Source organism: Scyliorhinus torazame, chromosome 15 (genome assembly GCF_047496885.1).
Source record: "Scyliorhinus torazame isolate Kashiwa2021f chromosome 15, sScyTor2.1, whole genome shotgun sequence".
Taxonomy (NCBI): Eukaryota; Metazoa; Chordata; class Chondrichthyes; order Carcharhiniformes; family Scyliorhinidae; genus Scyliorhinus; species Scyliorhinus torazame.
Window position 1 is genome coordinate 156,659,931 of NC_092721.1, and position 16,163 is coordinate 156,676,093.

Consider the following 16,163-nt stretch of genomic DNA (forward strand, 5'->3'; position numbering starts at 1 on the left):
ACATGGCAGGGTTTATAAAGCTAGAGCGGATTAAGTTTGTTCTAAGGGGGTCGGCTCAAGGGTTCACCAGGCGGTGGCAACCGTTCGTCGAATACCTCGCAGAAAGATAGATGGAATGGAAAAAAGAAGGCAGCAGCAGCAGCCCAGGATCGAGGGGGAGAGGGGGGAGGGGGGGGTGGGGGGGGAGGGGTGTGGGGGGGGGAGGGGGGGGTGGGGGGGAGGGGGGGTGGGGGGTGGTTGGGGGGTGGGGGGTGGTTGGGGGGGAGGGGTGTGGGGGGGAGGGGTGGGGTGGGGGGGGAGGGGGGGTGGTGGGGAGGGGGGTGGGGGGTGGGGGGGGTAGGGGGGGTTGGGGGAGGAGGAACCAGAAGGACTCTCAGGGTTGTTAATATATACTGTATAATATGTATAGGTCGTTGCGACAGATAATTATATATTGGACTGTTAAATTATATTTTTGGAGAGTGTTACTTGTGATAAGGCAGTTGCCAATTAGGGTTAGTTTTCATTTTTGTTATTTATTATTTATTCATTTTTTGTTTATAAAATAGGTCATTGTTATTTGTGTTGTTATAATATTGTGTAAAGGATGCACAATGTACTGTGTTGGTTGACCAAAAATTTTCAATAAAATATTTATTTAAAAAAAAAAATGAGGTGAGCCTGTGCTGTATAAAAACCCCGGCCTGGGTGAAGGTCAGGGTGGGAGAACCCTTTGGGGTGTGGAGTAGTTTAATATATGTATTAATAAACCTGTACTTTGGTAACTCAGAAACTGAGTTCCCCAAGTTCAGAACAATGCTAAATAAAACCTTGAGAGACCGTTTGGTTTGTGGGATCCGTGACGCAACAACCCAATGGAAGCTCCTAGCAGAAACCCATTTGGATTTGCAGCGAGCGGTTGAGATTGCTATTTCCCACGAAAGCGCAGAGCAGAGAGCCCAGGAGCTCCAAGGGATGGTGGTCCAGAACTTGGGACGTCCAGGTGAGCATCATACAGCCTTTCAAAGACCTGAGGAGATGGGCCCCCGACCTTGAGGCTGCTAGCGCAAGAAGGCAGATCGCCACCGAAGGGCCCAGAGAGCCGTGAAAGAGTCTCCCCAAACCGGAAGACCCGAACCGTGGATACGGGCTGGCAAAAGTCCACCGAGACTGAGAAGATAGATGGGCGCGAGAAGGCACCGCCCCCTGCTATCCCGACAGATACAGCCACCCTCCCCGCAACCGGGCATATTATTTAGATGAAGACGACCCATACCAGCAGTTGCACTGCTTAGCAGCACCAAGGGTAGACCATAAGACATAGGGGCAGAATTAGGCTGCTCAGCCCATCGAGTCTGCTCCGTCATGATCCATATCACGCTCCAGGTGAACAGGCACCCCATATGCATGGAGTTGGATACCAGGACAGCGGTCTCTGTGGTCAGCCGCCGAATATTTGACCAGATCTGATCAGGCATCCAGGCTTTGGCACTATGGGACATGGACACCTGACTGGCAACATGTATGGGGGAGCCATTGACCATTGCAGGTACCTTGGTGGTCCCAGTCACATAAGGACAGCAATTGGAGAGTCTACCGTTGGTAATGGTGCGTAAGGCGGGCCAAGCTTGCTGGGCCGCGATTGGCTGCAACACCTCCGCCTCAACTGTCAGGTCTGCCGCATGAACCCGCACAGGCTAGTGTGTCTTGGCAAAATTTCCAAAAGTGTTCCAAGAGATCCAGGGCACCATCAGAGGGGCAGCAGCCCAGAGGGGGAGCGGCCAATATTAGTGTTGATCCGTCAGTGCAACCAGGCTATTTTTGTGCCCGACCTGTCCCATTACGGCCAAAGGTGGAGGCAGACCTGGACCGATTGTTGCACTTGGACATAATCCACCCTGTGCAGTTCTCTGATTGGGCTGCCCTGGTCGTGACCGTGATGAAGCCTGAAGGCTCCGTTTGCCTTTGCAGCAACTATACGATGTCCGTAAACAGGGTATCTCGCTTGGATCATTATCCTGTCCCGTGCATAAAGGACCCATACGCAATGCTCAGCGGGGGCAGACATTTATAAAATTGGACATGAGTCATGCGGACCTGCAGCTGGTTTTGGACCCGGGTCCTGAAAATTTGTTGCAGTAAAAATGCACACTGGGGTCTATACAAACATACCCGTTTGCCTTTTGGGGCCTCCTCAGCTTGTGAAACTTCTCAGCGGGTAATGGAGAATATCCTACAGGGATTGCCACACATAGCGGTCGACCTGGACAACGTGCTCATTACAGGGCCCTCCGACCTGGAACATTTCGGTGCCAGGCCAAGGTTCTCCGCCGTTTCGAGGTAGCCGGAGTTCACCTACGCAGGGCGAAATGAGTGTTCCACACTATGGAGGTAACGGCCGGGATTCTCTATTTTATAGACTAAGTGCTGATGCCAGGACAGAATCTGTGGACTTCTACAACAGCAAAATTGATGCCACTCCCAGAGCAATTCAGGAACCATTAATGGGCAAACACCAGCGCCACAAAGCACACGACCGATTCCGATGAAAAATGTTGTTGGATTCACCGGGTTCGGGATTAGCATTCGAGAAGCTGACAAGCTGCAGCCGCATATTAGTACTCCACTCCCCACGCCCACTCATCCCAGCCAGCAAGATGACACTGACTGCCAGCCGATCACCCCATTGATCGGTCGACTGGCGCCAAAGGGTACCGAGATAGGTGGCCTGGGGGGATTCCCATATGACCCGTGGCACTGAGTTCACAGTGGGCAGTAACAACATGCGCAGCCACAAGGCTGCCTTGCAGGCTGCGGCAATGATGGTCCATGCCCATCCTCCCCGGCCCGTTGGCCCACCTCCTGGCTGCCCCCCACTACTCCTGGCCCTGGCAGAAGCCCCCCTGTGGCACAACTGTTATCGATCTTGGATGCTTTCCATACCCCCTCTTTCTCCCTCAGCAGCCACGGCGCCTGCTTCTCGATTGTTGAAACCACAAGTGACCATCGCCATCGGTAATACCTCCTGGCGGAGGCAGAGTAACGCGGAAGCCCCAGAGATTATCGGGTCAGGCCTGCTAATGATGTGCCAACGTCTGGGGTAGAATGCATTGACGTCGCTGTTAAGGCACCGGCGTCAGCCACGATTTTGGCCTCACGACCTATTCTCCACCCAATCGACTTTCCGGATTCCGGCAATGGCCAATGGAGAATCCTGCCCAACATTTTTAGGCTACCACGTGGACCACCACAGCCTGCATCCCATTGAGGATAAGGTGCGGACCTTCCAATGGGCGTCCATCCCGGGAGGGCCGACGGGGCTTTGTTCGTTTCTGGGGCTCATTAACTACTGCAGGAAATTCAGGGCGGCACGGTAGTGCAGTGGTAATACTGCTGCTTCACAGCGCTAAGGACCTGGGTTCGATCCCGACCCTGGATCACTGTCCGTGTGGAGTTTACACATTCTCCCCATGTCTGCGTGGGTCTCATCCCCACAACCCAAAGATGTGCAGGGCTGGTGGATTGGCCATGCTAAATTGTCCCTTAAGCGGAATTTGTTGTTTTTTTTTTAAACCACGATGAGAATTCTTCCCCAGCCTGGCCACCTTGCTGGCTCCCATCCATCAGTTAGTAAAAAAGGGCCAGCCATGAGAATGGTCTCAGCCACGGAGTGCGGCTCTCTCTGAAGTCAAAAAGCAGCGAGCGTCACGACGGTTGTTAACCCATTTTGACCCTGCCAAGCCACTCTTGTTGACGGGCGCTGCCTTGCCCTACGGGGTTGGGGCTCTCTTAGCCCACTGCATGGACAGCGGGTCAGAACGTCCCATAGTATTTGCCTCCAGGACACTCGCCAATGCAGAGCATAACTACATACAAATCGAAAAAGAGGGTCTGGCCGTAATGTTCAAGGTGAAAACATTCACTAGTACGTTTATGGCCATGCATTCACGGGGCTCACAGACCACAAATCTTTGATGGGGCTGTTTAAGGAGAACAAGGCTATTCCCCCATCGATTCTGCACACATCCAATGCTGGACTCTACTGCTGGCGCCTACAAATACGTATTGGAGCACTGTTCCGGGATGAAGATTCCCCACGCGGATGCGTTAAGCCTGCCTCTCTCTTCCAATCAGACCACTGACACCTACTTTGGCCAGTGAGGTCATTGCTGCCTTACATTTACCCATTTCTTTATTCATCACAGCATCTCGCATTCGGGCTTGGACCCAGGCGGATCCGGAGTTGTCCCGCACATTATATTGTACGGGGCCCAACGCCGCACTTTGCTGGACGACCTGAGGGTTTACTCATCTAAAATCCCAGAGCTGACTATCGAGGCTGGTGTTATCCTTTGGGGAACCTGAGTTGTGGTTCCAGAAAGAGGCCGAGGCCCACTTCTGTAGGAGTGGAGTTTTCAAAACGAAGATGTTGGCCTGCAATTATGTCTGGTAGCCTGGAATTAATGCTGACATTGAGAAGTTGGCCCAGCAATGTGAGCAATGCCTGGAACACCAGAGATTGCCACCCGTGGCACCTCCAACATTGGGAATGGCTGGCCAACCCTGGTCCCGCCTCCATGTTGATTTCATGGGACCATTCCAAGGTTCCATGGTCATCATAGTTGACGCCCACGCCAAATGCATGGAAGCGCACCAGATGCAGGTGACAACCACAAAGGCCGTGGTCAAGTGGCTGCACCAGACATTCAGCATACACAGCATCCCCGAAGTGCTAATTTCAGATGACGGCACGGCCTTTACCAGTGCAGATTCAGCTCATTCCCACTCAAAAGGAATTTGTCACGTGCATCAAACAGGTTGGTCGAGCAAGCGGTCTAAACTTTCAAACAGGGGATGAAGAAGCAGACGTCGGGATCCCTAGAGGCACTTTTAGCCAGGTTCCTTTTTTGCTGTCAGACTACACCACTTGACTGGACAGGGGTCACACCATCCGAGCTGGTGTCATGGGACACTTCTTCCACACTCAGTAGAGTCTGGTGCTCCCGGACATCGGCGTGAAGGTTCGTCAGGGCCGGGACAGCTCCAATCCGGTCACAGCCAAGCATACGCCCTATGCATATTTTTGCCAGGTGTGGATCCTGGGTGTGGTACTGTCCCAGACCAGGATGGCATCGTATATGGTGAGAGCGCAAACTGGCATGGGGACCACCTCCGCAGTTGTGTTCCTAATCTATCAGACCTGCTTCCAGATGCCCTGGCTCTGCATGTTCCTCCTCCTCCGCTGCCACTACTGCTCCCGGACCCATTGGCCCACTCACTTAAACTATGTATATCCCTCTGCAGACTTTCAGTGTCCTCTGCACACTTGGCTCTGCCACTCACCCGAGTGTCATCTGTGAACTTTGACATATTACACTTGGTCCCCAATTCTGTAAATTGTGATGTGGAGATGCCGGCGTTGGACTGGGGTGAGCACAGTACGAAGTCTTACAACACCAGGTTAAAGTCCAACAGGTTTGTTTCGATGTCACTAGCTTTCGGAGCGCTGCTCCTTCCTCAGGTGAATGCAGAGGTCTGTTTCAGAAACACATATATAGACAAATTCAAAGATGCCAAACAATGCTAGGAATGCGAGCATTAGCAGGTGATTAAATCTTTACAGATCCAGAGATGGGGTAACCCCAGGTTAAAGAGGTGTGAATTGTATCAAGCCAGGACAGTTGGTAGGATTTTGCAGGCCAGATGGTGGGGGATGAATGTAATGCGACATGAATCCCAGGTCCCGGTTGAGGCCGCACTCATGTGTGCGGAACTTGGCTATAAGTTTCTGCTCGGCGATTCTGCGTTGTCGCGGGTCCTGAAGGCCGCCTTGGAGAACGCTTACCCGGAGATCAGAGGCTGAATGCCCTTGACTGCTGAAGTGTTCCCCGACTGGAAGGGAACATTCCTGCCTGGTGATTGTTGCGCGATGTCCGTTCATTCGTTGTCGCAGCGTCTGCATGGTCTCGCCAATGTACCACGCTTCGGGACATCCTTTCCTGCAGCGTATGAGGTAGACAACGTTGGCCGAGTCGCACGAGTATGTACCGCGTACCTGGTGGGTGGTGTTCTCACGTGTAATAGTGGTATCCATGTCAATGATCTGGCACGTCTTGCAGAGATTGCCATGACAGGGTTGTGTGGTGTCGTGGTCACTGTTCTGAAGACTGGGTAGTTTGCTGCAAACAATGGTCCGTTTGAGGTTGCGCGGTTGTTTGAAGGCAAGTAGTGGGGGTGTGGGGATGACCTTGGCAAGATGTTCATCGTCATCAATGACGTGTTGAAGGCTGTGAAGAAGATGACGTAGTTTCTCCGCTCCGGGGAAGTACTGGACGACGAAGGGTATTCTGTCGGTTGTGTCCCATGTTTGTCTTTTGAGGAGGTTGGTGCGGTTTTTCGCTGTGGCGTGTTGGAACTGTCGATCGATGAGTCGAGTGCCATATCCCGTTCGTACGAGGGCATCTTTCAACGTCTGTAGATGTCTGTTACGCTCCTCCTCGTCTGAGCAGATCCTGTGTATACGGAGCGCTTGTCCATAGGGGATGGCTTCTTTAATGTGTTTAGGGTGGAAGCTGGAGAAGTGGAGCATCATGAGGTTATCCGTATTTCCCTGTAAATTGTAAACAGGGAAGTTCACACAACCTATTTTTTGCTGTCGCATGCCTGTTGTTCTTTTCCACCATAATTGAAATAGGTGAGTTAGATAACCATATTTAACAAATATAATTAATTTAGGTATTTATATTGGAGTCCAATAATTATATGCCATTTTAGGATTCCACTTGTTGAAGCATGTTCTGTGCACGCCCTGCCCAGTATCACCTAGCAATCCAGCTTAAAGAGAAGCCCACAGATAAGCACTCATTTATATTTGTTGGGCCAGAGGCAGGACTGATGCTTTAAACTCCACAAAATTAACCCTTTACTCTTCTGTTCCTATACCCATGCCTCCCACAACCGCATCAGATGCTGTGTTATACTTTTGTGGGCATGGAAACAGGCCACATTTACTGAAATGGCAGTGGCCTGATTCAATATAAATATCTAAATTAACTATATGTGTTAAATATGGTTGTCTAACTCACCTATTTCAATTATGGTGGAAAATAACCAGGATATTGATTTTCCTTTCAGTGTCCTCTGCTCCCCATGTTAATTAGGCTTGGACTTTAATATGGACAAGGTTTTTACAGGCCAGTCATCTAAAATTCATTCGAATGAAAGGTCTACCTCATTAAAATTAATCAATTTTGAAGTTTTTGCTTGAGATACTTTGATTAAATTATTTCCCCGCTATATTAGCTTCTTCTGTACTATGAGCTACATTTTGGTAGTCTGCATGCCCGGGCATGAACTTTCTAGGGAGTAGTAATATTGCATGGCTTCATAATAGACTAGTGAGTTACAAGAAATACTGAAAACTGTAGCTATCTGTATCCATGAAGAAACCTGGCATATCCTTTGCTGGGGGCTCCTTGCATTCAGAAACAGTACCTACTTGACATTGTGAATGTTGTAAACTGTTCATGTGTTACTCGGTGCATGGCACTGCTCAAGGGCACATTCACATGCTTCCCACCCAGCGTAAAACAATAGTCAACAGTAAGGTCTTTGGATCACTCGTTCATGTAGCAGTTACTCAAGATACAATTGTATCTTGGGTTTTGGTCCTCACGATTTTCATGGTATCAGTGAGGGCATTAAAGAGAGATGCTGCTAATCTGTATGTGACCTGTATAACTGAGATCGCTATTGTAGATGTCAGCAATGTTATCACATGCTCAATAACAGAGGACCTTAGAGATAATCATTGGTTAGCCCTAACTATACTTTCCTTCAGTGTTTTAAATTTGAAACAAATAATTTAAGAATACAGTCTTGTTCGCTAAAAGCCCCTGCTGAAAATATGCTGTCAATTTCTGTATACCATACAACTTAGGATTTACACTCAGTTTGATGTACATGTGGTTTGTCATCAACCTCCAGCTTCATTAATTTTCAGCAACAATGCTTAGTTCCTAATTCTATTGACCCTCCTCAGCAATACTATTACTTTCTCTCATGGTATGTTTATCTGTGTCAGTGGCCTGTTGGTGCTCGCCAAATAGTGTCTTTGGATGCATATTGTCAACTTTTGGGCCTCTTTATTCAGAGAAGAAAGAAGATTGGATATCACAAGGACATAAAAGTGAAAAATCTTTGTTTTAAGATTTACTTTACTATTAGTTTTTCAATTTTGCCCAGTACATATGGAATTCAAACCAATGTCACCCATATTAAAGTATTTATCTTCATTCTAGAAACAGAAGTAGGCCTTACAGCCCTCATACCTGTTCCAATATTCAATCAAGCAATAGCTGATTAGAGCCTTAAATTCATTTACCTATCTTTGCTCCTTAACCCTTAATATTCTTACTAAGCACTTCCGCTTGTGACCATGGAGTGATTGGTCACACAAAGGGCTATTCCTGTTTAAAGTCACAGAAAAGGGCTCTTTAAACCCAGATCCAGGTGGAATTTTGATGAAAAGGCGTAGGTGAATGTTAGAGGAGTAGTTTACCCCTGGAGTGGTCTGTCTTCTGATCACCGGACCTGGCAGAAAACAGTGAGAGGTTTGGCTGGAAAGTTGAAACAGTCTTGTGCTTCACAGACAGCCGCTTCCACATGCAGGCGGGAGAGGGCCAAGCTGTAAGGCCCCAGATACAGGAACTGATGACTTTTATCAAGGAGGAATTCCATAAACAGAGGAAAGAAATGCATGATGATCATACAAAGGCCATTGCAGACACTGTGGCACCCCTGAAGAGTACTTTGGAGCAGATGGAGAGGTGTTTGGAGGTGCAGGGTTCACAGATTCGGGAGATTGAAGGAGTGATCTCGGACCACAGCGATCGTGTAGTGGCTCTGGAGGCGGAGGTGGGGCTCCTAGGAGACCTCTGTAAAACATTGAGGGCAAAGGTGGAGGAGCAGGAGAATGCCTCGAGAAGGCAGAACCTGCGAATAGTGGTCCTGCCTGAAGGAGTGGAAGGTGTGAGTGCCACGAGGTATGTTTCGAGGATGCTGGCGGGACTGGTGGCAGAAGGGGTCCTAGATAAGGCACCTGAAGTGGACCGAATACATAGGTCTCTGAGGCAAAAGCCTAGAGCTGGGGAGCCGCCGCAGGCGGTGATCGTGAGACTCCATAAATTTGTGGAAAAAGAGAAATTCTACGTTGGGCCAGAGAGAAGCGTAGCTGCGACTGGGAGGGAAATAACGTCCGGATTTATCAGGACATCGGAACCGAGTTGGCAAAACGGCGGGCAGGTTTCAACAAGGTCAAGGCGGTGCTGTACCGGCGGGAGATCAGGTTTGGGGTGCTCTACCCGGCGAAATTATGGGTGACCTTCGGAGGCCGGGGTATATCATAGAGTTTACAGTGTAGAAGGAGGCCACTCGGCCCATCGAGTCTGCACCGGCTCTTAGAAAGAGCACCCCACCCAAGGTCCACACCTCCACCCTATCCCCATAACCCAGTAACCCCACCCAACACTAAGGGCAATTTTGGACACTCTGGGCAATTTAGCATGGCCAATCCACCTAACCCGCACATCTTTGGACTGTGGGAGGAAACCAGAGCACCCGGAGGAAACCCACGCACACACGGGGAGTATTATTTAGAGACCCCAGAAGCGACCGAAGACTTCATAAAGGAGCATAAACTGGGGAAGAACTGAGTGGACAATGCTTGGGAACCGGGGTGCTGGCACTATGTAATGGTCGGGAGCATGTTTGAAGTGGGTGTAGGGATTGGAAGATTTTTGCCTTTTTTTGTGGGGGGGTGTTTTCTGTTCAATGTTGAGATTGTAAGGAGTTGTAGGGGTGAAAAGTTTATTTGGGGATGGATGTTCCCATCCCCCTCCTGTTTTATGGGACTGTTTGTGTTTAACATCTGTTTGCTTTTAGAGAAGGCTACCTGGAGTTCAGGAGAAGTTCTTGTTTGGATGGGGGAGGGTAAGGCCAGCAGGAGGCCTTCTTCTTTGAGCTGAGGAGTTGGGGGGGAGAGGGAGGGGGGGGCATTAGGATGTGCCTTTGGGCAGGGGCAGCCGCGCTAGCAGGTTATGCTGGTGAACAGAAATGAGCTGGTGGGGGAGAAGGCCAAGAGGGATGGCCGGGAAGGAGGGGGGAAAGGGGAAGTGGGGGGGGGGGGAAGAAAGGGAAGGGGAAAAGCGGGGGGGGGGGTGTTCTGTGACGCGGCAGGGGGTGAGAGATGACATGGTCAAGGGCGAAGGTACAGAGTGGAATTAAAGGGGCAGGAGTTAAGTGGGGAAGATGACGAATGGCAGAGGGGAGTCCGGTATAATTGGTAACGTGGAACGTCCGAGGACCGAATGAGCCGGTTAAAAGGTCGCGGGTGTTCACGCACCTCAGGGGCTTGAAAGCAGGGGTTGTCTTTTTGCAAGAGACACACCTCCGTGTGAAGGACCAAGTTAGGTTAAGGAAGGGGTGGGTCGGGCAGGTTTTTCACTTGGGGTTTGATTTGAAATCGAGGGGTGTGGCAATTTTAATGAGCAAAAAAATGAGATTCGTGAGTGCGAAGGAGGTGAGGGATCCAGGTAGGAGATATGTGATTGTGAGTGGGGTATTGGAAGGGGCACCGGTAGTGTTGGTAAATGTGTATGCCCCAAATTGGGATGATATGGGTTTTATGAGGGAGTTACTGGCAGCAAATCCGGATTTGGCCACGTACCAGTTGATCATGGGAAGAGATTTTAACTGCGTCCTGGAGCCGAGGATGGGTAGATCGAGCCCCAGGTCGATGGGTAGGGTACGAATGGCAAGGGAGCTGGGGGGGGTTCATGGAGAGGATGGGTATGGTGGATCCATGGCGCTTTCAGAACCCAGGGGGAAGGGAGTATTCCTTCTTTTCACACGTCTATAAGGTGTATTCGAGGATTGATTACTTTGTAGTGAGTTGGGAGATTTTGGTTGGGGTGGAGGGGGCAGAGTATACGGGGATAGTTATCTCGGACCATGCACCCCACTGGCTGGATATTTGGTTCAGTACGGGACGAGAGCAGAGGCCGGGGTGGAGGTTTGACTCGGGGTTGTTGACGGATGGAGGATTTTGTGATAAGGTGCAGTTGGCGATTAGGGATTATGTGGAGTTCCATCAGAATGGGGAGGTGTCGGTGGGCATTCTTTGGGAAGCACTGAAGGCAGTGGTCTGGGGAGAAATTATCTCATTTACGGTTCGTGCGAATAAGGAAAGGAGGGCGGAACATGACCATCTAGTGAACGAGATAGTGGAGGAGAACAGGGAATATTCGAGGGTGCCCATCGTGGAGGGATTGGCGAGGAGGAAAAAGCTGCAGGAGCAATCTGACAGGCTGACAACGGGGAGGGCGGTAGGGCAACTGCGTAGGGCAAGAGGGGTGCAATACGAGTATGGGGAGAAGGCGAGCCGCAGGCTGGCGCACCAGCTGCGGAGGCAGGATGCGTCCAGGGAAATATTGAAGATCCGGACTGAGGCTGGGGATGTGGTGTCAGAGCCAGGGAAGATAAATGAGGCATTTAGAGAGTATTATCAGGGACTTTATGAGGCAGACCCAGGAGGAGAGGAGGGGGACATGGGGTGGTTTCTGGACGAGCTGGAATTTCCCCAGGTGGAGGAAGCAAAGAGGCAGGTGTTGGAGGAACCCCTGGGGGCTGACGGAGGTGCTGGATAGTATCAGGGGTATGAAGTTGGGGAAGGCCCCTGGGCCGGGTACCCGGCAGAATTTTATAAGGAATTTGCGACGGACCTGGCACCACATCTGTTGGGGGCATTTAATGAAGCACTGGAGAAGGGGGAGTTGCCGGAGACAATGAAGCAGGCAGTAATCACACTAATCCCCAAAAAAGGGCAGGATCCGGTGGAATGTGGGTTATATAGACCCATATCACTATTGAACATGGATGTAAAAGTATTGGCGAAGTTGTTGATGGGGAGGATGGAGGATTGTGTCCAGGGGGTGGTTGCAGAAGATCAAACAGGCTTCGTGAAGGGCAGGCAGCTCACGAGTAATATAAGGTGGCTGTTGAATGTGATGATGAATCCGTCGAGAGCTCTGGTACCGGAGATGGTGGTGTCCATGGAAGCGGAGAATGCATTTGATCGGGTGGAGTGGGGGTACTTGTTTGAAGTTTTGGGAAGGTTTGGGATTGAGCCGAGATTTGTGGCTATATGTGGTGCCAAGAGCGAGGGTGAGGACGAATTATATGAACTCACAAAGATTTAACTTACACAGGGGTACGAGGCAGGGGTGCCCACTGTCGCCGCTGCTGTTTGCGCTGGCCATAGAGCCACTGGTGATGGCTCTCAGGGGGTCGGCAGAGTGGCAGAGGATAATGAGGGGGCAGAGGGAGCATCGGGTATCGATCTATGCCGATGACCTCTTGCTGTATGTTTCGGATCCGTTGGAGAGTTATGGAAAGGATTATGGGCCTGCTGGGGAGGTTTGGTGGGTTCTCAGGATACAGGCTGAAAGTAGGGAAAAGCGAGGTATTCCCGGTGAATGAGCTGGCACAGCGGGCTAATTTAGGGGGGATGCCACTTACGGTAGCGAGGGATAGGTTTAGGTACTTGGGGATTCAGGTAGCGAGGGAATGGATGGGGCTCCATAAGTAGAACTTAACGAAGCTGGTGGAGGAGGCCAGGGAGGATCTTAAAAGATGGGATACACTGCACTTAACGTTGGCGGGGAGGGTCCAAGTGGTGAAAATGAATATTCTGCTGAGTTTCTTGTTTATCTTTCAGGCTCTCCCGATCTTTATACCAAAGGACACAATCATCTCTGACTTTGTATGGGTGGGGAAGGTGCCGAGGGTGGGAGAACCCTGCTACAGAGGCAGAGGCAGCAGAGGGGGTTGGTGTTGCCAAACGTGCTTCATTGTTATTGGGCGGCGAATGTGGACAAGGTGCGGCGGTGGTGGGAAGGAGAAGGGGTAGAGTGGGTTAGGATGGAGGAGGAATCTTATAAGGGTCTAGTCTGAGGGCTATGGTGACGGCAGCATTGCCAATGGCTCCGAGTAGGTATTCAGGGAGCCCAATGGTGCAGTCCACGGTGAAGGTATGGAATCAGCTGAGGAGGCATTTTAGGGTGGAAGGGATGTCGGTGCTAACGCCGCTGTGCGAGAATCATGGGTTTGAGCCGGGGGGAGGAGGGGTGGCTAGTGTATACAGGAGGTGGAGGGAAGTGGGGCTGGTCAAGGTGAGGGATTTGTATTTGGAGGAAGGGTTCGCCAGTCTGGAGGAGCTAAGGGAAAGGGTAGAGCTGCCAAGCGGTCGTGAGTTCAGGTATCTACAGGTTAGGGACTTTGCACGAAAGGTCTGGAAGGGGTTCCCTAGATTGCCGGGATACACCCTGCTGGAGTGACTGCTGTTCCTGGATGTGAAAGGGGAGGGAAGAATTGGGGATATATATAAGTGGCTGGGGAAGGCGAGCAGGTGGTGAAGATCAAGGAGAAATGGGAAGCAGAGTTGGGAATGGAGATCAATTGGGGAGTATGGAGTGAGGCACTGCGAAGGGTAAATGGGACCTCCGCTTGTGCAAGGATGAGCCTGATACAGCTTAAGGTAATGCACAGGGTGCATATGACTTGGGTTCTTTCAGGGAGTAGCAGATGAGTGTGAGAGGTGTGGGCGGGGGCCAGTGAATCATGCACACATGTTTTGGGGTTGTGAAAAATTGGGATGATTCTGGGCGGGAGTGCTCGCAGTCTTAGCCAGGGTAGTGGAGGAGGGAGTGGACCCAGACCCTTTGGTGGTGACATTTGGGATTTCAGAGAAGCTGAAGCTCATGGAGAGGAGGAAGGCCAATGGCTTCGCCTTCGCCTCTCTGATTGCAGGCGACAAATTTTGCTGGAGTGGCGGTCGGCATCGCCACCGGGGGTAGCAGCATAGTTGGGTGACCTGTATGACTTTCTGCGGTTAGAGAAGATAAAGTATGAGTTAAGGGGCTCAGCAGGGGAGTTTGAGAAAAGGTGGGGGATGTTTGTGACCGTATTTGAGGAGCTGTTCGTCACAGGGGGGTCGCGGGGTGGGTGATGGGGAGGGGGGGGGGGGAGGTGGAGGGGTGAAAAAGGAGAAGAATCTGTACAAACTGCAGAGTTGATTGTTGGGAAGAATGTTTCCCGGGGTGTTTATTTGCTGTAACCTACTTTGATACAAGTTTGAATAAAATGCGTTTAAAAAATATATATATATATATTCTTACTGAGCAAAAATGTATTATTTTAGGATTAATAGTAGGTTTTCTCTTCATTCCCTGACTAGGCTGTAAATGTTCACTTACAAATTGCTACTAGTGAAAGTACTCTCCGAATGCAGATACTGCCTAGGTTCACCCAGGAGCATAGTCTGATACTTGGAAGACCAAAATTTTTGGACTTAAAAATGGTTTAAATTACTATTTTTAAAAAATGTAATGAACATATTTATTCACCTGCATGTACTATAATGGAGATCTTCCCATATATTATAAATATGGTGTTCGGAACACAGCTGATGTTAAAGGGTATTCCAAATCAGAGAAGGGGAACTTGGAATGCCTGCTCTCAACTGTAATTTGCAATTTGGTATAGTGTGAGGAAAGATGTGAAGACCCATGAAGGATGCCCCAGATGATTATTAAACAGTAAAATACACAAGAAAGTCAACTAAAAATATAATTAACAACTTTAATGGCTATACAAAACTTATCTTTAAAGTTGCTCAGTTCCAAATCGCTCTATTTTCCTAATCTCAGAGCTAAACATCCCCAAACAACATCCCATCGTTTTTAAAAGTATAAGCAAAACCCAGCAATAGTTACCACACTAGGGACCTATATCTTTTGGGGTTACTTCCCATTTAGGGTGGAAACAACTAGCTTCTCAAACAGGCTTTCTCTTCACATAGTTTGTTGGGAGTGGACATAACATGCTGCTGTGGGCTGCAATATTAAAACAGCTCCCCTGGACAGGGTGAACTTGCCTGTGATATGCTGTTTTTCCTTTTGATCTTCCCTTATCTGAACTAACCTTCTCAGAAGCTACTCTTAATTGCCTTTATTACATGAATTCACCTTTTTGAATGGAAATGTGAAATTCACTCCCATCTCTTTTGAACTTTTACCATCTTTACTTGAACTTTCTATTTCCATTGTTGCCAATTTGTCTTAGGTGAACATCTGTTCACCGTATTTCTAGGCCAATTAGCATATCAAAAACAGAGTTCAATCAACTCAGCCAATTTGCCTTTCTACAATTTCCATTTTAAAATAATTTGTTTTTCTTTAATCAGACAACCACCAGAACAATTTCCAATTATTGTCAGGGTCCCAGGTTCAATTCCCAGCTTGGATCACTGTCTGTGTGGAGTCTGCACGTTCTCCCCGTGTCTGTGTGGGTTTCCTCCGGGTGCTCTGGTTTCCTCCCGAAAGATGTGCTGTTAGGTAATTTGGACATTCTGAATTCGCCCTCAGTGTACCCGAACAGGTGCCGTAGTGTGGCGACAAGGGGATTTATGCAGTAACTTTATTGCAGTGTTAATATAAGCCTACTCGTGACAGCAATAAAGATTATTATTATTATTGGATTCCTCGTTTTACATTTTATCACAATTTCCAAATATACTAGCAGCTTTATGAATGCCTTTCAGATTTTTGCCTCTAAGTAAATAATTTATTGTTTCCTTGAATTGCATCAATTATCAATTTAGAGAGACCACTATGCTGTGCTTGCTTGTTATATTTTTGCTGTAAACATGAGGAGTGCAGAAGTTAGGAATTACCTCAGGTGTTCAACCAATTGGCGCACCATAATTGTGGTGGACGATTGGCAAAAACTCTGCTCATGCACCTACCTGGGGTTTCCACTGTCTTCCTTTAAAATCATAATAGCTGATTGGGAGAAGCATCATGGGAATTCCTTGCTCGAGTGATTAAGCCCATGAAAATTCCTGCAGATCATTCTTTCCCATCATTGATGGTATAATATTAACTGCATTATCAGGGTAGCTTCAATTAAAGTCCCTTATTTGTTATACTGAAAATAAAACACTGCAAGTGCTGGAAATCTGAAATAAGAACAAAACAGCTGCAAAAGCTCATCAGGTCATCAACCTTACATGTTCTCCACAGATCCTGCCTAACCTGTTGAGTTTCTCCAGCTTTTTTCATTCTTAC

General features: G+C 49.1%; 1 protein-coding gene across 2 annotated transcripts in view; it reads left to right on the forward strand.

The window, feature by feature from the left end:
* rxfp2b (relaxin family peptide receptor 2b) overlaps positions 1-16,163 on the forward strand; it is a 246,366-nt gene that overhangs the window by 150,980 nt on the left and 79,223 nt on the right. The window lies entirely within an intron of this gene.